Source organism: Lissotriton vulgaris, unplaced genomic scaffold (genome assembly GCF_964263255.1).
Source record: "Lissotriton vulgaris unplaced genomic scaffold, aLisVul1.2 SCAFFOLD_5094, whole genome shotgun sequence".
Lineage (NCBI taxonomy): Eukaryota > Metazoa > Chordata > Amphibia > Caudata > Salamandridae > Lissotriton > Lissotriton vulgaris.
This window is the reverse complement of record NW_028255429.1, coordinates 1,096-25,923: the sequence shown is the minus strand read 5'-3', so window position 1 is coordinate 25,923 and position 24,828 is coordinate 1,096. Positions and strand designations below refer to the sequence as shown.

The 24,828-nt window shown below is 44.0% G+C and overlaps 1 long non-coding RNA gene across 1 annotated transcript in view; it reads right to left on the bottom strand.

Annotated features, from left to right (window-relative positions):
* LOC147659127 (uncharacterized) overlaps positions 1 to 24,234 on the bottom strand; it is a 35,199-nt gene extending 10,965 nt beyond the window's left edge. The window contains exon 1 of the long non-coding RNA XR_015307314.1: positions 24,153 to 24,234. This is a non-coding gene — a long non-coding RNA (uncharacterized LOC147659127). The remainder of the gene's footprint in view (positions 1 to 24,152) is intronic.
* Positions 24,235 to 24,828: the final 594 nt, after the last annotated feature.

Here is a 24,828-nt window from a genome sequence, read left to right as displayed (position 1 = left end):
ATAAAACGCTAGGATGCCCAAACAACATATCGGTCCTCGACCCAAAGAGTTGTTCCCTACTGTAGCCCGGTTGGGCCTGCATGCGGACCCAAACATCCTGAAAGTGTGTCAGATGTAATGTATAGCTGATGCCAAATGTAATGTACAGCAACTGTTTCTCTCTCTGTGCATGTCCTATACCTCTTTTGTTTTCATCACTAATGTTTCTGTCCTTTCCTTCTTTCCTTTCTTTCACTCTCAAAATACAGACATAAGGGGCTAGCTATATAAACACCAATGTATAAACGACTATTACTCATTCTATGCGAACCCTGAAGAAAAAGAAAAATAGAAGCTCTAGTAATTTAAGACAATAAATGATCCTGCTTAAGCATTCCCTAGGTCTAAACAACAAGTTGCATCTAGTCCATGGCTCGGACTTTATATGGTCATGCATATACTTTTATAAACCAAGCTGCTTGCAGGAAGCTAGACACAGGGAGCACTATTGTTGGATTGGAGTTAGTTTTACAGATTTGTGAAGCCTCCTGATATTGTCTGGCCCCATTTTCAAGCAGAGAGGTTTAGTCCATTTAGCTCACAGGATTTTATACGCAGTACAGAAGAAAAGAAGGTGCTCAGCGTTTTCACAGCGAGCAGTGCACACAGGACAGAAGTCTTTGCTAGGCAAAGAATTAGCCCAAGTGTTCTTGTAAGAGACTTAAGGAAGGGTGTCCATTCTTAACTGAAAATAAAACTTTCTTGTAAGCGGAGCTTGCAAAAAAAATCAAGAAATTCCTTAAAATAAGAATCCATTTGAATATTCAGAAAGGAATTAGTGGAAGACCCAGGGGAAGATACACCACTGCTTGTCTTCTGCACAGTTGGCCAGAAGGGCTTTTTCAGTAGCAAAACTGCGCTTGAGGAGATTGTGCTAGGGTCAGACCAAAACTTGTCCAGACCTAACTTAGTTTGTGAACTCTGTTTATATTTTAGCCAAGGAATATGCAACGCCTGGGGCCTGCTGGCTATGTCATTTAAGGCTGCTCTAGAGTGGGCCAGCTCTTCGGTAGACCAAAGCTTGAGCCAATACAAGATGGGTTTCAGTCTGGGACTGTTGCTTATCGTACATAGATTTAGATCCAAGCGCAAGGATAATACAGTGGAGCTCGGCAGTAACTTCAACAAAGATCTTCTAAAAGAGTTCTTAGGGGTAAGTAGATCTTCAACTTGGCTGTGGCCCCATATTTCAGCACCATGCAGCACTGCACTCACAGCCTGTGCTCTGTAAAACCTGCAAGGCGTCAAACCGCTCATTCGTTTTTGGTTTACTGGCCTTCCCACACCAATTTTTAATGAAAGGCCCTCTGATTTCAGAGGGTTTTTCATTAATAACTGGGAGAATATCGATTGCCGGGATGCACCAGTCCGCATCCTCCTCCCTGCCGATGTCATCAATAAGTGGGGAAGGTTTGAAACAGACTTTGAAATCACCTCCCATTACGATAGATTAATTTTTCTTGGCTGATTTTAAAAATTGGTCCAAGAAGCACAGTCTGATATATTCTTTATTGCCGCTAACAGGTCTATTGTATACATTGACAAACAATAAATCATCACAATTACACGAGCTACGTTCAAAATCAAAATATCATGGCATGAGTAAGGGATCAGCTTAACTGAGCCCTGAATAGAAGTTTTAAACCCATGTGCACAGGCCTCCCGATACCCAACCCACCGAGGCGCTCTTTGCCATAACCTAAAAGCATCTATATCCCGGCCTAAATGCATGGGTTGTCATCAAGTTTGCTGGGAAAAACATATATCATAACCATCAATGAAAAAACTCCAGCCATTCTCAGATAGTGTGTTTTTAAATTCAGCCACGTTTCAAGAAACAAACTTTAGATTATCTGGATTTGAGAGTTCAGAGACATTGTGTTGACCAGCCTCGCTGTATTGGCCATGGGAATAACCTACACATTCCTTGGCAATTTGGGGAGAAGCAAGACTCTCCAAGTGTGTAGAATGGATGCTCGAAAAATTATTGGCAAGAGATGCAAGGTCATCTTGGCACATTGGGAAGCTAGTTTTGGTGGCGATGGACTCACTCGGAAGATAGTGAGGCTTTAGATTACACTCTTTCATACCAGGAGAGGAAGAACAATGGCTAAAAGATTTTGGGGAGGTGACGGGGTAAGTAACTGATTTGTGCTCAGATTGTCCACTGCTTTATGATGTGATGTTTGCGGTGGAGTACCCTCCCTTCCCAGTCCTTGTAGAGCCACGGGGGAGGGGCGGACCAAGAGATAAAAGCGTGTTTGCTATGGTGGCACAAGTCAAAGTGATTTTAATTTAGTTCCAATTAGTACATCGGAAAGGGGGTAGTTTTGCGCACACTACATCATCTAAAATTATCGAATAGAAGCCTCACCCTCCTAATCCAGTAGATTACTTTATTAATAAGTGATTCCATGTCTTCAAAAAATTGTTGGGTTAACTTAGGAACATTTACCATAAGAATTTCACTTTTAACCAAACCGACAGGGCAGGATATTTTTGGGACGGAGAGAAGATCTTGAGAAGGAAGAAACCTTTGTGGTTTACAATGGAAGTTCCTAGAAGGGCAAGATGGTTGGATTGCACTCGTAATATTTTGAGGGTTTAAAACCATGGTGCTATCACTAGAGCCTGGCTCTCTTAAAGCTCTTGGAAAAATTCTTCTAGACATGTAGGACTAGAGAACAGGAGTGTTGGCAAGATGAGAAGGAGGCAGGAGGAAGATATCCGAGCTAGTGGAAGCTCAGGCGATAATTTCAGGGAGAGCGCTCAGCCTAGGATGAGTTCTTCTTGGATGGCAGAAGGCGCAAAGAGATAGGACACACCCATACCCTTGTCTCGCCTCTGGGAAGTAGGGCAAGTTGCCGTTGCTTGAAAATTTCATTGTGTGGAAGAGTTTAGGAACCATAGACTTGAGGTCAGTAATCTCAGATTGCAAATGCTCGATTGGGATGTCACTGAAACCAGAAGTAGCAGCAAAAACAGAAAACACTGCAGGGTTGGTTTGTGTTGGCATTTCTTTTGAAAATAACTGATCTGTGGTGCAAGGCGGGCCATCTATTAGTCCAAGTGGTGCATATCTGTTACGAAAAGGACAGGACTACTGGCAACGCTGGATCAATAAAGTTAGTGGAGTTGGAAATGGAGTTGCCAGAGGTAGAAGGGGTTTTTCCCAGATGCGCTACCTGCGGTGTGCTCTTTCGTTCTAAGGAATGTGCTAACTTCTGTTGCCCATGTGACTCCTTTGAAGTGGAGGATGGTTTATCTCCCAAGAGTGACTCCACTTCCTCTATTACAATTGTCTAGATAAGTGGTGAACAAAAAAACAGAGCCCTGGTTACATATTACACATGAACATCAGAATTCTAAGGGATGCCACACAATTTTGTTCTTTATCGTGGAACAGGGTTTGATAGCTAATCATACATTCCACCCATGTGTAGCTTTTGAAGAAAATAAAAGCAAGCCGATATCCCACAGTGGTGCTTGACAAGTGTTTGAACAAAAAATGTGATGTGTCTGGGAGGTGCCTCACGTAAGCAACAACCTGGGAGCAGTTGGCAAGTACTCACCAATGTGCTCACTATTTCATCATCGGCGCTTCCCAGACAGAAGCGATAACCAACTCCCAAAAATATAGGTGTGAAGAAAACTGTATAAATGAAAGCAATATTTGTGTACATCCAAATAGTATGTTCCCCAAGGATTCCTGTTAAAGAAGGAGGCAAGCTCTTGCACTCCAAAGGTTAAAATTGAGTTAGAAAAAACACAAAACATCTATCTTTAATTTGTTGTGCCCATACTCATTAAAAAAAAAAATTCTCATGTTTGACCATTTTAACCTGAACAACCCACATCAGGGCACGGAGACCCAGTTCCATCTTTAGAATGCACCGGACCAGATGGTTGTCAGGTGGACTCCTACCAGCACACCACATATGAGATCAAGGAATAGTCTTGTTTACCGCCGGGCTTGGCGTAAGCGTCTTCGCTCAAGCCAGTCAGTGGCAACACAATTGTCCGCCAAGTGTTTTTCCGCTCTCTTGTACTCTTCCTCCTCTTGCAGGCTACGTAGGGCTTTTCTCTTGCCCATTTTTCAAGAAGGCCCCCCAGTCAGGGAAGCGCTCTATGTCTTTTATTATGTATAAAAACTTTGACAAGACGGCTAAGAGAACAGGTACTGCTGCAAATGCATCAGGAATCAAATGACATAAGGAGAAAGTTCAAGTCACTTACCTGCTCAGGAGGGAGTAACTCGGAGGCTTAAAAAGCTCTGCACCCGACGGGCTAAGAGGGGTGACCCGGCCTAGCTTGCCTGCTCTTAGCTATTGGAATAAGCAAGGACTTCATTGCATATGGCTTGGTCTCATCTGAGGTGGCATAGTGGGCAAAAGAACGATTGTTGGATGCTACCCGAGCGACTGCCAGTTATTAGTCTTATTGCAACTATTTCTCCCATCTCCTTTTGTGTGTTTGGTAGAATGTAGACTGTTTCCCACTATTATTGAACTTCACCTAAGCTTATTTCCTTTTACCACCTGTAACCATCAAAAACAACTTAACTGCTTATTCTGAGCTGGTCTCAGAAAACAGAATAGATAGTTTCGATAAAAAATAGATGTTCGCATATAAAAAATTAGGCTATTGTTTCTCAGATTTCAACTATATTCTTATTCTGTTAAATCACTAGTTTTTTATTTTTCTTGACGGCAGTATGGATATTTCATTTACAGTGGTTTATGGAAATTCACTAAACTCCTGTAAGCCCTCTTTTGATTGGTATGTTTTTAGTTGAACCACTCTCAACATTTAATGTGGCTGTTAGGATATTGGAAACAGTTTCCTTTATTTTAAACTTTGGTCCGACAAAATTAACACATATTTAAAGGTAGAAAAACAGCAGACTGAAGAGTCTTTATACATACACAAATTTTATCTTCTGTCTCCATTCAGAGGAATAAGTATATTAATCATTGCTTTTCTCATTCCACTAAATGTAACAATTTCCAAATTTCCACGGTAAGGCGTTTGCACTTAAGAGTTGCCAGGAGTCGTTTGTTTGTTCGCCCAAATTGTTGGCAGGCGCTCCCAAACTGTCTTTTTCATTATATTCAAGGCAGTTCAATAGAACAGCCCATATATCCAAATCTCATAACAAGCAGACATACCGGGAAAAGAGATTTGTAACTTTGTTTTTAACAAAACTGTACAGTACTGTTGTTTTTACCAGGAAGAGAACCCTAAATCCCAGAACACACACAAAAAAACATTTTCAGCAATCTGGCATGACCAACTGTGCTTTGATGTGCATAGCGGCTGTGGTGTGCCCAAGTACTTACTCTCATAACTGTATGCCATCAGCAGACCATGACTGAAAGAAAATCTAGGAAAACGCCTACGTTTTCTAACTCTGAACAAACGAAGGAAATGGTCGATGGCTGTGAATCTGCCTTCCTTTTGACAGACTGCCCAGACAAGCTTGAGGAAATAGGGCTCCATGTTCTGCTTGCAATTTCAGGTAAGCTGACATTTAAGGTCTAGTTCTCTCACACAGGATCATGTTATTGAAAGGTAAACCTACAAAATTATCCATCTGGGCTCCGTGGCAGACATGAGCTTCGGGGCATTCCTACTTTGGTGATAGATATCCGACCAGGGCAGCCCCGAGACTTAAAAATATATTTTGGGATTTTTTACAACCCTAGCAACCCATCACAGGTGAAAATAGAAATATTACAAATATCATTTATTTTCTGCTTTCGTTTCATACAACCATGTCTGTATAAAGAAAAGATGCACACATGTTGCTGGTTATTCTGTGGTAATAACAGGGGTGTATAGGTTTGAAACAGATTTTGATCCCCCCACGAGTGCTTAACGGAACTTGCAGAGGTGAACAGTTTAGCGCATGTGTCTCACCATTGGGACTCTTGCACTGCTAGCTCCCATTGGCTTTTCCTCCAGTCTCAATGGATTGTCTGGCTGCAAGTTAGATGCTTTTGAACAACAAAGGCAGTAACTTCCATAGCAGGAAATGTGCATGCATGGTAGCTAGTGGCCTGATTCATCACCCTGCATTTAATGATAAGGTATATTACCAAGAACTCCAGGAAAGGAGCTGTGCTTCATAGGAATATGTTTTCATAGTAGGAGGAATTCGAACACGATGTGCTATACCACGACCACTATGGGAGTGAGACAAGTTTGAAAATGGATTCCAGAAATTAGGAAAGATATTGATGATGCAGCACTTGAGAGAGGCGCAAGTACTTTATGGCGAAAATAAATAAAATTCACAGCAGTTCCCTCAATAATTCCCCTTCCTTTGGTGAGTAGAGTCTAACCAGTGACACCTTCAGTGTTCGTTCAGCTTGGCAGAGCATGGGAAATTAGCAACACACCGGGAGAAACCATACCGTGCATGCCTGTGTTAGTACATTGAAGGCCCAAGTATTGGATTTGCCAATGGGGAGGTGGACTTTAAGTGTTGAAAGGTGAATCTTTGCCTTCACAATTGAGTTTTGTACTGTTCCCCTGATGAGCATTCTAAGTGAAATGTTACTCTTCCAAATATAAAAGGACATATAGACCCAGCATTTTGTATACATGTGTGCCCATCACGCATGGTAAAAGGAGGAGAGAAAGGCGGGCATACGTGTGTCGGCTCGAGGATCTGTGTGGCTTTTCACTCTGCAGTCTAGTATTTGTAAAGTGTTTCATAGGCAAAGTTCTTCATTTGAATGCATTTCTCTAAGAATATCAGTTGATTCTCTATGCATTTGGATGGTGGCTGGGCGTAGTAGCAAATTCAGAGGGGGTGGAGGCAGAGATGGAAGGAAAGGTAATCCAAAATCTTCTTCATTTCATATCTACTATGAAGCCCACCAACGCATGTCCTCCAACACCAGAACCAGATCATCAAATGCCAAACTGAAGACCTAATTCTAGAATTAGAATAATCACTTCCTTCATGCGACTACTTGAGACACGCGAGCAACACTTGTTCACATTCCACACATTTCCCTTGCTTAATAAACATAAAACACATGATGAATACTATACAAAAATAAAACTACAGAAATCCCTTAAATTACTTTCTAATACAAAAGATACAAAGAAGTAGTATGCAGGAAAAATGCAGGAATTACATAAATTATTTTCTAATGAAAAACATACAACAAAGCAGTAGTATTCAGGTACACGCTCATTATATACCCTGGAAAAGGAAATGTTTATTAACAAAGTCCAAGATATTCTGCCTTCCTGCATATGCGACCATGTTTGGTAACCACAGGAAATGGATCTGCATTACCCCCAACATTAAAGGTTTCAGCAGAATCAGTGAATAGATTTACTCCACTGCCATAACTAGGAAATTCTGTAGTGACCTGCTCCACCGATTGACTCTCCTCTATCACCCCATCATGACCCACAACACTGTTGGTGGACGTGTGATCCCACATCAAATCACTGTGCACGTGTAGGTTTCTTTCCAAAACTAAGCGCTGAAACTCACTCAAAGGTATCACCAACGTCCATCACTTAATTTAACCACAAAGCGTGAGATTTGAACCACTCTGAACGCACCATTAAAGCTAAAATCAGTTTTGCACTGTTTGCTTCTCGTGTTCTTCATCCTCACCCAAGAACCTATTTCTAGAACCATGTTGCTTACTTTGTAAGGTTTATTATACTGACGCACCATTTTCTCTTGAGCACACTTCACTTTATTTCCCAGTTTTTTTGTTATTTTTTTACATCAAATGTATAATAACTCCTCGCTCAATCTTTAAAAAAGTATAGATATTTCTCAACCATTCTGCCTCCAAATTAGAACGAGCATTCCTGCCTCTCAGAAAAACAAAAGATGAAATTCCTGTAACCAAATGCGAGTTATTATGATAAGCCCATATTTCTTTTCTCCAAAAACTCTGGCACATCCAGACAACACGTAAGAGCAGTTTGAACACCCTCCTCTGATTATTGTATCAACCCTCTCGATCAATCAATCAATCAGCATTTATGCAGTGCAGCACAGTCATCCCTAAGGGTATCTGGGTGCTGAGGGGAGCCAGGTCTGGAGTTTCTTCCTTAAGTCTGCCAGTTAGGGTGCTGTTCGGAGGAGGAGGCGAAGGTTGTTCCAGGTCTAGGCAGCAATGTACGAGAAGGAGTGACCTCCGCAGCGACAGATGCAGAGGGTGTTACGCTAGCGCAAGTGAGGCGGAGCGTAGGGGTCCTTGGCTGTGAAGAGCTTTGAAGGCGGGTGTGAGAATCTTGAACTGGCATCTTTTCTAGATAGGTAGCCAGTGGAGGTTTCTGAAGGGAGCAATGCTGTGAGTCCATTTGGGGAGGTCCAGAATGAGTCTGGCTGCAGCGTTGTGTATGGTCTGGAGTCTTTTGAGGAGCTGGGTGGAGACTACAGCATAGAGAGCGTTTTCGAAGATGAGGCGGCTGGTGATGAGTGTCTGTGTGATTATCTTTCTGGTGTTTATTGGATTCATCTGTAGATTCTGCAGAGCATGCGCAGGGTGGGGAAGCAGGAATAGGTGACTGTGTTGACTTGTTTCACGACTTGTTTCATGGTCAGTTGGCTGTTGAGGATGATGCTGAGGTTGGGTGCATGGTTGTTCAGTGTGGGAGTAGGTCGAGTTCTGCAGGCCACCAACTGTGGTCCCATGCGGAGGTGTTCTTCTCCAAGATCAGTTTTGTCGGAGTGAGTGGAGTTTGAGGCAGATGTATTGGTCATGGTGCTGGAGGGTTCCTTGTTGAGTGAGAGGCTTAGTTGAGTGCTGTGTTAGTGGGTGATTATGTTGAGTTCATGGGACATGATGAGGTCTGTGTGGTCATGTAGATGTTGAACAGGGTGGGACTGAGGGATAACCCTTGGGGTACTCTGCATATGATGTCCTTGGGTGCCGAGGTGAAGGGAGCTAGTCAGATGCTCAGTGTGCATCCTATGAGGAAGGAAGCGATCCACTTGATGGCATTTTGCTGTATACTAATAGTGTAGAGTCTGTGGATGAGGGTGTGGTGGGAAAAGGTGTAGAAAACAGTAGAGAGGTCAAGGAGGATCAGGGCTGGGTAGGGGATCAGGGAGATCGGCTGGTAGTTTCTGAGGTCGCTGGCGTAAGCTGAGGCTTTCTTTAGGAGGGGTCTGAACTCTGCAGGTTTCCATCTTTCTGGGAAGGTTGCTGTGAAGACAGAGGTGTTGAGGATGTTGGTGATCTCTGTGCTGATTGGGTTGGTCCAGAGGTAGAACAATGGTGGGGGCCTCGGAGTAATTGGATGACAGGATGGCTGTGGTGAGTGGAGACCAGGTGGAGATCATAAGGATGGTGTTTGCTGAGAGGTTGGGGTTGTCAAGGCTCCAAGAGTGGGCTGGGGGTCGAAATTGTTGTCGATGGTGGCAATTTTGCTGTGGAAGTAGTTTGAGAGGGTGTCTGCAGAGTTCTTGGGAGGGGTGGCTGGTTTTGTCTGTGGCTGTTGGGTTGGAGAATTAGTTGACTACTTTGAAGAGTTCCTTCATGTGGTTGGCAGTTGTGTCGACGATGCAGGTAGTGATGGCTGCTCTCTTGGCTTCCTTGAGGTGCAGGTGATAGTTGCTGAGTGCTGCTTTGTGGGTGGCTCTATTGGAGGGCTTCTTAGTAGCACGTCACAGCTTCTCAAGTCGGTAGCAGCTGCGCTTGGTGGGTCTGAGCTCTGGGATGTACCAACTGGCTTGTTTTGAGTATTTGACGGATTTTGCTGGTTTACACAGTGCGACTTTGTTGGCACCTTTGGTGATCCAGGCAGAGAAGTTCTGGACGGCTTGGTCAAGGTTCTGATGACATCTTGGGTTGTTTGATCATAAGGGCATGTGTCCACTGGGTCCCGGTTACTTTGCCCAAGCCTTAGTGGGGGTTGGGGGGGGAGGTGGTGTTTGGCGATGGTGTGCTGGGGGTTGGAGATGGTGAAGTGGATGATAGTATGGTCAGTCCAGGTGAGTTCAGTGTTGTGGGTGAATTTGAAACTGTTGTTGGAGGTAAAGATGGCATCAAGTGTGTGTTCAGCATTCTGCATTGGTTTGGTGACCCGTTGAGTGAGGCCAATGTTGTTTAGGTTCTCCAGGAGGGTGATGAAGATGGCATTGTTTGAGTCGTCGGCGTGGAAATTGATGTCGCCGAGTAGGATGTAGTAGTGGGGGCGATGAGGTTGGAGATGGCGTCACAAAAGGCTCGTCAGGGTCCTGTAGGCGAGGGTGCCTCTTTTGTGGTCTCAGCATTGGCCTGTAAACAGAAGTTGAGGTATTCCATAGGGGTCATCGGGTCGTCGTTGCTGATGGTGCATCAGATGGTTTCCCTGAAGATGATGGCGATGCCCCCGCCGAGTTTGCTGGTGCAGTCTCGGTGTATCATCTTATAGTCGTCGGGAGTGGCGGTGGGGATGTTGGGGTTTCAGGAGAGGTTGAGACAAGTTTTGGTGATGAAGGCAACGTCTGGGTAGAGGGTGGTGATGGTGTCCCACATTCCTCTGGCGTCTTTACAGAAGGAGCAGGTGTTGAGCAGGATGCATTGGAGCCATTCCGGTTTGTTTGTATTCTTCTGAACGGAAACGGTACGGGGTCCACGACAGGCCAGTGGTCCTGTGTGGCAGGCAAATTGGTAGTGGCGGCAGGTGAAGGGTCCTTTAGTTGATTATGGGGATGACATGAAGCAGCTGTAGTGGTTCCCGGGGTCCATGAGCTCCTTGGAGGTGTAGCGGTAGAATGTGGGAGGATCAGGTGCGGACAGGAGAAGATGGGCTTGCATTTGGCGTGCCGCCGGCGCAGCTGCACTATGGCCTCCATTAAGTAGGTCCTGGGAGGGGGCAAGGTGGGGAACTAGGTGGTGGTAGCGGGCAGGTGAAACGGCAGGGGACGGGAAATGCTGTGTGAGAGATAAAAGACACCAACAAAAATAAGCAGTTACAGTGGCACAGTTACACAGATGGAGGAAGGCAAAGGGCACAACAAATTTATTTATTTATTTATTTATTTAGAAAGTTTTATATAGCGCGAACAAGATCTTTGCAGATATCAGAGCGCTTTACATAGGAGAAGAGCAAAAATACACAGATACATCTATAGTGTTAAAAGTACAGTGAAATGATATCATAAACAATCAAGTAGTCAATTTCAAAGTCAAACAAAAAGCAAAGGGTTCGAACAAGTAGTACAGATGAGCACTGAGTCTTTGAAGTTGATCCCCAGTAGTGGTTCATGTGCATTTAGCCATGAGGATCGCTTTTACTTCTTTCTTGAAAAGTATGGTAGATGGGATGAGTCTGATTTCAGGGGGGAGTGAGTTCCAAATCCTGGGGGCCATTCCTGAGAAAGAGCGTTTGTATGTTTTTTCTTTGCGGAATCTTTTAGGCTTTAGCAAAAGATTGTTTGTGCCTCTAGTGTTTCTGGATCCTCCAGAAATCGTTAGCTTCTGAGCGAGGTATCTAGGTGAGCTAAGGTGGACAGCCTTGTGCGTCAAACAAGCGATTTTCAGGTGTATCCTGGCTTCAAAAGGCAGCCAGTTCAGGGATTTGAAGTCAGGGGAAATGTGTGAGTGTTTTTTTGATCCAGTGATAAGTCTCGCTGCGGCGTTTAAAGAGGCTCTTATGGGTGCCGTAGTAGCTAGGGGGAGACCGCAGAGGGCGGTGCTGCCGTATTCTATTCGAGGTATGACAAGTGATTGTACCGCAGTTTGGAAGTCTTTGGCTGGAAGGAAGGGTTTAAGTTTCCTAAGGGTGTTGATTTGGTAATTTGCTCCCTTAGTTGCTTTGTTGATGTGTTCCTGCATGCTGAGATTGGTGTCGAGTGTTATGCCCAAGGATTTCGCTGAGTCCACGATAGTGGGTTGAACATTGAGTGCCGTTAGGTGTTTAAGCCACATTTGTGCGGTAGTGATCTTCGCGGGAGGTGAGATCAAAAGGAACTCTGTTTTGAGGGCATTAAGTTTGAGGTGATTAGCGGCCAGCCAGGATTGGGTGCTGCTGATCGTTGAGTTCAAGAGCGTGATGTCATTGGGTGATTGAAGTTTGAGATAAAGTTGGGTGTCATCAGCATACATGTGGAAGTATACATTGGCTTCTTGTAGCAAGGTGGTGAGAGGTTCCATAACTAGGTTGAACAAAGTTGGGGATAGGGAGGATCCTTGTGGTACGCCTAGCGATACAGGTCTTGGCGCGGACATCAAGTTGTTGCTCTTGAATTTCTGCGACCTGTTATGCAGAAAGGACGTGAACCATTTGAGCACAGTTCCAGATAGGCCCATTCTTGTGTTTAATAGTTCGAGTAAATTCTCATGTTTGACGGTGTCAAATGCGGAGAAGAGATCAAGGAGGATGAGGAGGCAGGTATCGTTATGATCTAGGATTTGGAGGGCGTCATCGATTATGTGAGTCATAGCAGTTTCAGTACTGTGATTTGCTCTGAAGCCTGATTGATGAGAGTTGAGAAGATCAAACTGAGTAATGTGTTTAGACAACTGTATTTGTACGCATTTTTCCAGCAGTTTGGCAAGAGTCGGAATGTTGGTGATGGGGCGGTAGTTGTTGAGGTCTGAGGGATCGGCTGTAGGTTTCTTTAGTAAGGGTGTGACTTGTCCAACTTTGAGGGAGTCGGGAATGGACCCTTGTTGAAGTGAGCTGTTAATGATTTTAGTCCAGAGTGGAAGGAGCGACGGGGTAAGGACTTTGACAGCGTTAGCAGGAAGGGGGTCCGTGAGGTGATTGGAAGGTTTCAGAGTGCTGAGCAGTTTGCCAATTTCTTCTTCCGTGTAGGTGACAAAGGTTGACCAGGTGGCATTGTTTTTTGGTTTAGTTGGTGCTATGCAGTGGGGTTTGGGGTAGCGGCTTGCATCCATGAGTAGATCATTCTTTATGTTGTCAGTTTTTTGGATAAAGAAAGAGGCGAAGTCTTCGCAGGAGGGAGCTTCACCCATAGTGTTGAGAGGTTGGGGGTGTTCTTTGGATTGCGTTCGGATAAGCTCAAACAGCTTTCTCGGACGATTTTTGGCTAGGTCAAGCTGACGGCTGAAGAAGACTGATTTTGAGCGTTTTATTTTCCTGAAGTAGGCATTTCTCTTTTTCTTCAGGGTTTTTAGGTTCAGTGCAGAGGGAGCTGATCTCCAGCTGCGCTCTGCCATTCGCATGGCGCGTCTGTCGTCATTGAGACTCCCGTCGTACCAGGGATTGGAGATTTTTGAGGAGGCTTTCTTTAGCTGCAGGGGTGCGACTTCATTAATTATTGAGGACATAGTATTAAGATAGTGATCAGTCAAGGATTGGACGTCCTTAACGCCAGTAGGAGGAAGTAGTGAGTTGCAGCTGTTGGGGGGCAGAGAGTTTGAGTTTAGTTTTTTCATGTCTCTTTTCCAAATTTTGGGCCTGGCGGATTGAACAGGGTTAAATTTAACTTTTTCATTGATGAAGAATGTGATAATATGATGGTCTGACCAGTCACAGGGTTGGATAGATTCGAGTTGGATAGAGGCTTCTTTGGAGATGATAAGGTCGAGGATAGAGCCTTTCTTGTGAGTTGGACTATTGCAGATTTGAGTGAGGTCAAGGGCGTTAAGGAAATTCTTCAGACCTTTTACCACCGCATCATTATGATCGTTCCAGTGGAGGTTGAAGTCACCAAGGTATATTTGTGTGAGTTGTCGCCCGGAGTTGGTTGAGATTATATCCATGATTTGCTGGGAGAAGGTAAGGTTGTCGCCGGGTGGGTGATAAACGCCGTGAAGAGTGCAAATCGGTTTTCCCTCACTGATAATATCGAGGCAGATATATTCACATGTGGTTGGGGAGGGTAGGGAGGGGGAAGTTACTTTCAGGACAGAGAGGTTGCGCCTGTGTATACATGCGATTCCGCCACCTTTTTTATTGCCAGTCCTGTCAAGTCTAGTGATGTGGTAGTTGGGGGGAACCAGAATGTCCATTATAGGTGTAGAAGATTCTGTTAGCCATGTTTCAGTCATGATGATTAAGTCAAGATCCAGTTTTAGGATGAGATCGGCGATAGCGAAGGAGTGTTTCGCGGCTGATCTGCAGTTGAGGAGAGTGCATTTGAGACGGGGTGTGTCGAGGGTGGAAGGGGGTTCTAGAGCGAGGGGGACTTTACTCAGGTTACTATGGATAGCTATTCTGTTGTTCAGTGTGGGGGTCTAAGGGGATTGGAGTGAATCGTAGGAATGGCAGTGAGAGTGTTGGGTGTATTGCTATGGGGAGCTGGGTCGTAGGAGCGGAGGAGGGCGATTGTGTCGAGGTCCGAGAGAGGATTACAGGAGCGATGGGGACGGTTTTCGCGGTTGTGAACAGGGATTGTGGTCCAGTGCGGTGGGAGTCGAGTGCGAGAGTTCGCTGGTATTGCTGGTATTCTATCAAAATGAGGCAAACTGTACCCAGGCGCTGGGGAACAGAGGGGTGTAGAAGATTCACACAGACACTTACTGGCAGACAGGAGGCGGCAAGCAGAGGGAGGAAGTAAGGCGAAAGCTCAGCAGACCTGCTTGGCTGGCATGGGGAGCTGGCACAGGACCTGCTCAATGGGCTGGTGCTGCAGCCTCTATTAAGTAGGTCCTGGGAGGGGGAGTGGGCGCTCGGTGGCAGGAGCAGGCAGAGGAAAATAGCAGGAGGTGGGAACCAGCATGGGAGAGACAAAAGACACCCAAAAAAATAAGCAGTTACAGTGGAACAGTAACACAGATGGAGGCAGCCAAAGGGCACAATAAATGCTGGCAGGCTATCAAAATGAGGCTGACTGCACACGTGCTGGGGAATGGAGTGGAAGTGTCACACAGACACAAAGCGGCGTGGTGAAAGGAGAAAGCTGAGCTGGCAGTCAGGAGACATTCTTGCCTGGCGTAGGGAGCTGGCACAGGACCTATACAGCACCATTAGCGTGTGCACTATACAGAGCCAGAGTACAGTCCTTCACTCCTTAGTCCACCATTATCAGTAACTCATTCTGCGGGTGGACCTTCAATAGAAACATTTTAGACAATAAATAAATAGCCGTTCTAGTGCAAGTTTCCTCCACTTTTCATAGTATATCCACTTAGAAAAATAATCTACCAAGACAATCACATATCACAATTCCTTGTTCAATGCATTTATGGTTCCCACAAAATCCAAGGCCATCTTTTCCCAAGCCTTCTGTGGAAACAATACTGGTATCATTGAGATGTCCTTTAACTTCCAATATTTATTGGATAAAATGCACTCTTTATATGTCTGGCCACCAAAATGAGCATATGAGCATTTATTTTGTCGATGATGATCCCACATGACCATGTGCCAGTGACAATATTCTGGGTCTCAAACTCACTGGTGAAACAAACTTGTCTGACCTTAAAAACACCCCAGAATCTATAGATAACTCATCTGCGACATGTGCAAAGTTCAGAAGCTCTCCTTTCAATTGCTTAATAAGCGGCCAACCATTCTGTATGTAATCCAACACCTTCGTCTTTATCATTTTTTGCTCACAAACTAAAGGTTGCACGTTTTCCTCAATGATACTTTGACACTGCTCAACCACATCAACTGCAACCACAACACATTCATCATCGAACGCAATAACCTCCTCGGTTTCAGTCTTTTTTTTTTTAATAAATCTGTTTTATTCACATGTAGGTATTGAATGGTGAGATGTTGGCCCGGTTCCTCTTGCATGTCTCCCCATCTGGTGAACAGAGTCATGATGAGTGAACGGTGCCTCAGAAACTGTCCCGGCGGAAGCCCTGTCTCTTCAACCAGTAAGTCGAAAGGTAGGAACCTGCCGTCCCAATACAACTCCCCCAGTGTCTCTATGCCAGCTTTATGCCAGGTCGTGAGCTCAAAAGGCGTGAGCACCCCAGACCCGCTGGGGGAGCCCGCTAATGGTATGGCCGGCACGTAAGGGACCAGTGTCTTAGTGAGATACAGGCAGCGTCGGTAGCACCTGTAAGCCACCGCCAGAAGGGGGGAGCAGTTGTTGGGGCCTTGGTGGCGGGGTGGAAAAGTTTAGCAATATATTCGAGAGAATAGGGGGGGGTAAAGTTGAAGTATCCTCCCCGCCCCTGTCAGTGAATCAGCGGGCCACCCACTGCAGTTGTGCGGCCAGATAGTAGTGCTCAAAGCAGGGCGCAGCTAGTCCCCCCCTGATCCGTGGGTAAATATAGTTTTGCTAGCGCTAGCCTGTGCCGCGTGTTACCCCATAAGAATTCTCTGAGCATCTTAGTGAGCAAAGAAGGCCGCTGGAACGTAAAGGGGAAGATTGGCAAAGTAATACAGGAGTCGGGGGAGGATCACCATCTTGGACAGTGCCACTGTGCCTGTGACTCAACGGTAATGTACTCCAGAAGCGCACATGTGCTTTGATGGCTGCCATTGCCCGTCCTAGGTTACCGTCAAATAGGTCTTCTGGCCAACGGTAGACCTGAATGCCAAGATAGCAGAAAGTGTCTGCATTCCATTGCACCCTCGTACCCTCTAAAACATAGCCCAGATCCTGCGTGTCCCCGCCAAATGGGTAAAGGCAGGATTTGTTAACGTTCACTCTGAGACCGAGAGAGCAGCGAAGTCCCGCAGTGTATATTCCAGTTGAGCCGGTATGTTTCTCACGTCCCGCACAAATACCAGGAGGTCGTCCGCTTACAGCGACACCTGATGGGTTCTCCTCTGTTTCACTCTTTACCGGTAACCTAGACAACTGCCTTACAATTAGAACTACCCGGAATATACTGCACCTCAAAATTGTACTCCTATAGTTTAGCCAAATTCGTTAATAAAAGGGATGAAGCTACAACCTTTTCCCCCGAACAAATAAGTTAAGGGCTCATGATCTGTGCAGAGTACAAACTGTGTCTCCTATAAATACATCTTCAATTTCTCAACTGACCAAGCTCAGCCTCTCTTCCAATTGTGCTATATCTCCTTTCAGCATCCTTCAAAGCTCTGGCCGCAAAGGCAATAGTGGTTTCAAACCCATTAACTTTTTGACATAACACTGCGCCTAACCCTACCGCACTAACATCAACTATGCACCTCAATCCGCTGATAAATGATTTTAGGGCTTCGACCTTTAGCAGAGTATTTCTGATGTCAAGGAAGACCTGCTCTTTTTGTCACCCCATTCGAATTTTTCATTCTTTCTTAACAATTTTTTTTTAGTGGTTCCATGATGGTGGCGTAGCCTTAGACAAATCTTGAATAATAATCGTTAAGACCAATAAATGATCTTAACTCGTCCTTATCCTTTGGAAGCATCCTAAATAGCTTCGAGAATGTCTGTCTTAGGTTCAATATCCCCAAAGGAAATCCTGTGGCCCAAATCTACGGCCTCAATAGGGAATTTACACTTGTCCAATGAGACCGTCATGTCTCCCTGCTTGAGCATGGAAAACACTTTATCCAGAATCAAGTTATGCTCTTTTACAGTTTTAGCAAAGAAGAGCACGTTGTCCTTAAAGGCCACAACTCCAGTTACATCCTTAAATAAATAATACATTTGTTTCTGAAATATGCAAGCCGCTGAGGCCAATGCAAATGGTAACCTCAAATATTTCAATGCTCCGAACAGAGTTATGAACGTAGTGAGTAGCTGAGACCAACAGATACCAAAATAATACTGACGTTGAAATGTTGGCAAATTATGATTAGAAACAACCCCCTCCGTTCATGATTCCACCTGTCAAAAATAGTTAGTTCAACATGGAATTGAATGGGTATCAAGAATATACAAGTTTCTTCTTGGACCAAAAAGGTAGGCTCCTCTAAATCCTTTAAATAAGGACTCTGACTCCAAAGGACTTTACAGTACCTGGTGATCGCCCAAAGCCTGACTGTAACAATGGTGACAATTTTGTTTTACTGTTTAACCACCACTGAAACACCTATTAAATGCCTTGTAGAGGTTGGGAAACACTTCAAAACCAAAATGAAGATGGCCACCAATATACGTTGAGCTGAATAACTAGATCTCGCGCAGTATATGCTGGAAAATACTTCCAAAAGAGAATTAAAGATGGCTGCCGCGAGACATGATGCGCGATGACGTCGCTGGATACCTGGACCACACCTCCAATATTATATGACACTACAATGGCCATCTGACACCCTTTGCGTCACAAGATACCCACTGCACAACCGCAGGCTCTTCAATCACTGAGCCCCGTAGCTCACCTCCTGGCACGGCTAATCTTTTTTGTTGTTGTGCACCTTCACCATGCATGTGCAATTTCCAGCAGCCAGATGCCAGGTCGCTATCGCTCTTAACCAGCGCCTTTTTGACCACAACGGGGATGTCAGAACGATCCAGTGCTCTTCAGACACATTGGGAATCACACTTCATTACATCTCATTGGGCTCCTTGTGATTATTCTTGAAGCTTTCCTCCTCGTCAATTTGTAGTACCACATTCAATAACACTGAGGCAGAGATAAAAGGAAAGGTAATCCAAAATCTTCTTTATTTCATATCTACAATGAAGCCCATCAATGCACGTTCTCCAATGCCAGAACCGGATCTTCAACTGCCAAACTGAAGTCCTGATTCTATAATCAGAATCATCACTACCATCACGCGACTACTTAAGTCACACGAACAATACTGGTTCACATTCCATACAACACTGGAGTCTCCAATGTTCAATAAGCACATTTACTGCTGGATAACCCAAGGATGAGTTTTGTATAAATTCTGGACACCACATTTTGGCAACGAGGATGGACTTAGCTTGCAATGCAATTTGTCTGGTTGGAGAAGAGCAGATGCGATCTTGGAGTGGGACTACTTTGTTTCCCACCACCTATAGAAAGTCTGGACACTGCAAAATTTAGCTACCCACCAAATGCGAGGAGTCGCCACATAAAAAAGATGGAGACCAGACAAGCAATAATGGAAGGGGCCTGACCCATCAGGTCAACGACTAAAGGGGGCTTACCCAAATTTTAAGCTCTGTATATGTATACACTGACAGAGGTTAGACCTAAACTTGGTCACTTTAAAGAGTGAGTGGTACTACTGGTATGCAAAAACTCCAGACTGAAACTTTTTATTTGAACAGTTTTTCTACCTGCTCAATTTGCAGAAGTAAATGTTCAATCATACACAATGTAAATACTGTGATAAAACTTGGTTCAAGGTACATTATACAACGACATCTGAGTATTGCCATTTATTGTAAATCAGCTAAGTTTAAGTAGACACAATGTCTAAGCCGGCTTTGCAATCCCTACAATGTAATACATATGGAGAAAATGGGGGAAAGTTGCGTGGCAAAGGAAAATCTGAATGCATACACCTCTGTTAAACGTGGACAGTGCCACCGAAAGGCCATGACCTGTCAGGAATATAACCCTTCTATTAACAAATGCAGAGCTAGAGGGCATTAGCATGCCTATAGATATACAAAAGATATGCTGACCTACAACTATATTTTCAGACTTCGTGTGGTCTGGACTAGGTCTGGGAAAAGATTTATTATTTTGCCTCGGAGGGTAAGAACTATTTCTCTACCATCCTGGTACTCCCTGGTACCAGGCAGTTCAACAATGGCTGTAAACCGCTTATCTGGGGGTTTCTATGGCTTTCATCACTTTGTGAATGTCAAATTGCACTAGCGAAATGACCTACAAAACCTCTGTGTTCAAAATCCTGGATTACAGAGAAAGGGTGGAGACTCTCGTGCAGTCTTTTAAGGATTTCTGATGCTGAGTCTGAGTTTCATGTTGCCACAACGCTGGCTCATGGTATCGCAAATCTATTGCCAACCACTTCAACTCTCACTCTACGTCTTAAACTCTAGTGTTATCTCTGCAGCACCAAACTTAACTAGAGTGTCTGTCACGGACAGCTCTCTGAAATTTTTGTTCAAGTCCTGTAAAATGTAAACCACCACTGACTCTAATTGTGAGTGGTTAGCTAGGTGCAGGGCAGCAAAGCCCCAGGGTCAGTATTTTTCCCAGATATGGAAGGTCTGGTGTTAAAGAACTAATTTCTGTCTGTTTACCCTTGTTCTCCTTAAGTGGCATACCAGTACATGAGTAGATAACAATAACAGCCCCCGAAATCACTCACTGTCAAGGTTGGGTATGGCATGTCCCAGTTACTCCATTGAACAGACCAGACAGAGCCATGTGCCCATCAGCTCCACAGCTCCAAACCAGCTTTTAAGACATCCAAATCATTTGTTTTGCCACTTCCAGCCTGCAAACCCATTCTCCATCAGGGCTTGGAGACCCCCTTAATCTCAACAATTTGGTCAGGGTCCAGTTCAATGCTGTTCTCCACTTTGGCATCTGCACAGCATTATACTACTGCAGCCACACACACCGGGCCCCAATCAGTGCTACCTGGGTCCGAGGGAGCCATCTTGACAGATGTATCAATCGTGTTCAAAGAAGGTCACTGAACTCTGTGCTGTTATGAAGTAAGGTTAGAAGCAAATCTTTCAGCGCAGCATCTCATCGTGCAATGCTGCCACTTTTCACACAGACTCAGACATCGAACAGGCGGTCATTCTCGGCCCAACGGTTGGGAGTTGTGCAGTAGACCACCAGTCGAACAGTCACTACCGAGATCAGCAGGCTACACCACCCCCACCACGGGAATAAGTTAAATTATGCAGACTCTCACAAAGAAGATGCCCCAAAGAGCCAAATTAATTTGAAAATATTATCTAAAGGGGCTTAGTAAACCAAACATCTAGCCTTGAGAGGGGTTAAACGGATGGATGAGTGAGAAATCATAAATTATGTCTTTTTTTTCTCTAGCCAATCAGGAAGAGATTCCCCTTTATCATCCCTCCAAGTCTAAATATTGCATCCTAGCAAATAAGGTATTCCTCTACAGTGCTGCCAAGAATCTCAGTGAAGCAAATAGGATAGTTGCTTATAAAGCAAAATGTGCCAATGTAAGGTCACTAAGTTCTCAATACACACCAGTTATATTTGAGCTAGCCGACGTATGGGGATCCTCAAGCTTCTGAACTGGGAATGCTGTGGAATGACCACCTATCAGTCTACTGTATCCAAACATGATTGAGTGTGAACAGCACAAACTGCCCCCATAGTTTTCAAGTGTGCCATGAGAAATGGGAGCTATGCAGAGTGAAGGTAATCTGGTAAACTGGCTGGCTTCAAGAAAGCAGACTCTACTGGATGGAGAAGCCTGGTATAGCCCCTCAACCAAGGCACTTTGAATGAGATTTTAATCACATCTTGATGTCTCTGAAGAGAAGCCTCACAGTCTCCGATAGGTTGTCAATAATGACACAAGGGCACCCTATAAAATGCCAAATCCAAGGAATAAAGATATTAAACAGCATCTTAATGTAATCTCTAGATGTCTGATTTAGTCTCGAGATCTCCATGACAAATGCTGTTTAAGAGACATGAAGTGAAGATGTGGGACCTTTCCGAGATAAATTGATTTTTTCCTCCTAACTCTTCTGTGAGGCATGTCATTCAGTAAAGTAAGATTTAACTATAGCATTTAAATACCTGTCAGGATTTGTTAGTCTGGGTGTGTATTGATCTGGAAGGGGCGAGCGGTTTTGGAGTTTGCTCACGGCTCTTGCTTTAACTACGTTTTTGGGCTGCTTAAATACTTTCCTGGTAAAGCATACCATACTTTTTTTAAGAAAACCTGTTTGTGGACACAAATGTATCAACGAGGGTTATGAAGAGATATTGAAGGAGGAATAAGGGGGATTGCAAGGCTTTCCTTAAATGGGATGGAATTAACTACCTTAGCTCCACTGCCCCACAAAAGGGTACATTTGGTTTTGCAAAAATTGCCAATGTTACTTTATGTTGCCATCTTCTGCTCCATGTTCCATTAATTTGATGGAGAAAGACGCGGATGCAAAATATGTTTAACTGACACTGGCTTGCATTGCTTTAGGCTCAATACAGTACATGTGTTCTTAAGCAACCTCATTATTACTGGACCAGTGTACAATGCCCTCACTCAATTCAATGTTCCTTCAAAAGTAGTTGTAAGAATATATGAGGATTCAGAGTTCTCATTAACATGCAGTATGAATTCCTCCAGCAGTAAAGATGCATCATCAGTACATATGAGTTCGCTTAGCTCTCTAATGAGAGTATCAACACCTTTTTTTTTCCCCCTTTTTTTTGTCCTCATTAGCCAATAAGTCGATCCAACTATGCTCTTGTCCTTACAGACACGAGGACCGACCCCCCCGTAGCACCCAGAAGCCCAATGCTGAGCTCCAGGTGCCCAGAGAGTCAGCCCCAATAACGCCAACAGAGCTTGGACAGACATACTCCCTTCGGACCAATTCGGCCAGTTGTCCAGTAGCTGTACGGTACCACCCTTTTGGACAGAGAGATTTTAGGCCCAATCATCGGACCCGGTGAGGAAAAAAAAAAAACCCGGGTTGGCTAACTATCCCTCCTCCAATCGATCAAGAGGTCCCAAAATTTAAGAGATCGAGGGCTGCATGTTCTCGATAGATCCAGCTTTGAAGTTGCATATAATGAAGATAGCCACTCTGCATGTGTTGGGGGATTTATGTTATCCCAATTTTTAGAGAGTATCAACACCTTTATTAGAGTTCTCATGAACTATATTATTTAGGTGTTGCCATATATCCTTGATCACTTTATCACAACCTGCGATGTATTGCACTTTCGAATTCATGGCTGTGATATCTTCTCTAGAAGAGCAGAAGTTGTTTCTCTTATCTGTCCTTCCAAAAGTAAAACAAGCGCCTGACAACTAGGGAACTTGAAGGCCGTGTTCATAAAGTTGATGACTGCACCAGAGCATCTTCACAAAGCGATCCCGCTTTTACTCCTGAAGCGAGATTCAGTGGAGACCGATTGGGACATTTCCCAAATTGTATCACGAGTAGCAGACTGCACACAATTGGGTTTTTTTGTGCCCCAAAAACTTTGATTTAAAACCTACAACCTTTCAACCAGTACTACTAACCTAAAGCACTTACAAAACCAAAATGAACAGCTAAATTCATAAAACACATTCTTGAGCTAGAAGCTGAAAGACCCTTGCAGAGTAGTCTTTAAATCTTTAAAAAGGTGCTTCGAGGTAGCAAGCCCTTAGCACCTGATGACAATCTCAGATGTAAAAAAGAAACAGACTCCTGCAGGCTGGCAGTTCTTGAATCCAGGTCTCGGTTGCATGAACCAGCTGTGCATTTGTACAATCTAGATGGATAAAAGCCTGTGCACACAAAACTCTTAAGGGCCCCACACCATGAGATTCTGGTTGAAAAGAAAAACTAATAAAGAACAGCTCGAAACCACTTTGGTTGAGGGGAGAACATAAAACTGAAAGATAAAGTGCAACAGGAATGCCAGGGAGATGGAGCCAAGGGAAGGCCATGCAAGTATCATCTGCACTATTGCTAAAGAACAATTCTCACACCCAATAATTATGGGTGGCTCAGAGACAGGGTAAGTATTTGCTACACCAGGTAAATACTGACACCAAGGGGTAAGGCATTTACCGGGTATAGTAAACATCTTTTACACTTAGTAGACACACCGAAAATGGGTATTTACATATGAACGGAGGTATTTCCATACCTGCAATTACCTGAGAGCACCCCTTCCCCAATGTAAACACTGCATTTGGAAACTGCTGGACTTCAACGAGGAAAAATTGCTGGAGGTGAATTAGGAACTACATAACTCCTACTTAAGATCCTCGAGCACACTACTGTTTATATAGGGATCATATACATGGCCTATGTATGTGGATATACTGACAACAGAGGGAGGTCGAGAACAAGCTAAGACAGATATCAACGCCAGAATACTTTTTAAATGGCATTCAAAGCAACCATTCTGAAATCTAGCTGAAGGATACCCTTAAAGAGACAACACATCTCAATAAGGAAAAACAATTTAAAGATATATATTCGCTGAATTCATATTTAGGCTGCATATCCCACCTGAAAATTATTTTATCTCTAGGCTTCTGTAGACAAGACACATAGTTTCAATTAAAATATGTTATCTTACTTATGGTATGGAACAAAGTGTAATGGATTGCTCTTCAAGAAAGAGCCACTCCCCTGTACTTACAAGCACAACTGAATGAGAATAAAATAATTGAAAAACTTGACTTACTAGAACAGGCGCAGGCACTGTAAACCGGGTTCGATTAATGAGCCAGTCCTCATGAAGGTTATGGATAGCTTCTAAATATTCCTATCAAGAAAAAAATACCAGAAAAAGGAAATAAAAAGAAGTGAATACTGATGTATATGGTTGAAGCACATAGAGTAAGTATGCTGAACAACATTCGCTAAACTTCGAAACAACACAGCTAAATCCGAAGCATGCTGGCTCTGACCTGCTGAAGTTATGCCTACAATGTGAACTAAAGGGAATACTGTTAAATGTATTAAGGTGCATGAAAGGTATTATTAATGTTAAGGTATATGCTGAAAAAACATTAAACACTTTAAAAAAAATAAAAAAGTACTAGGTTGTGATAAACACACGTTTTTATAAAAAATAAAAAAGTAGCAGGTCCTGATTACCAGATCTGATCATTGAATATTCATTGGATCATCCGATTTTGTTACACTTCATGGTGGCATAAACTACTGTGCATCTAATATAGGCTTTCCAGCTTGGCGTGCCCTACTTTTTTACTTTTATCCTCCATCTGTGAATCCATTCCACTAAATCAACTTCCCAAATCCCCATACTTCTGAGGATAACTTTGGGTACTGCAGTCCTTGCGCCAGCATCCCCTTTGCTTCAGATGGGTCCTGCGTTCATGGAGGCCGGCCATCTT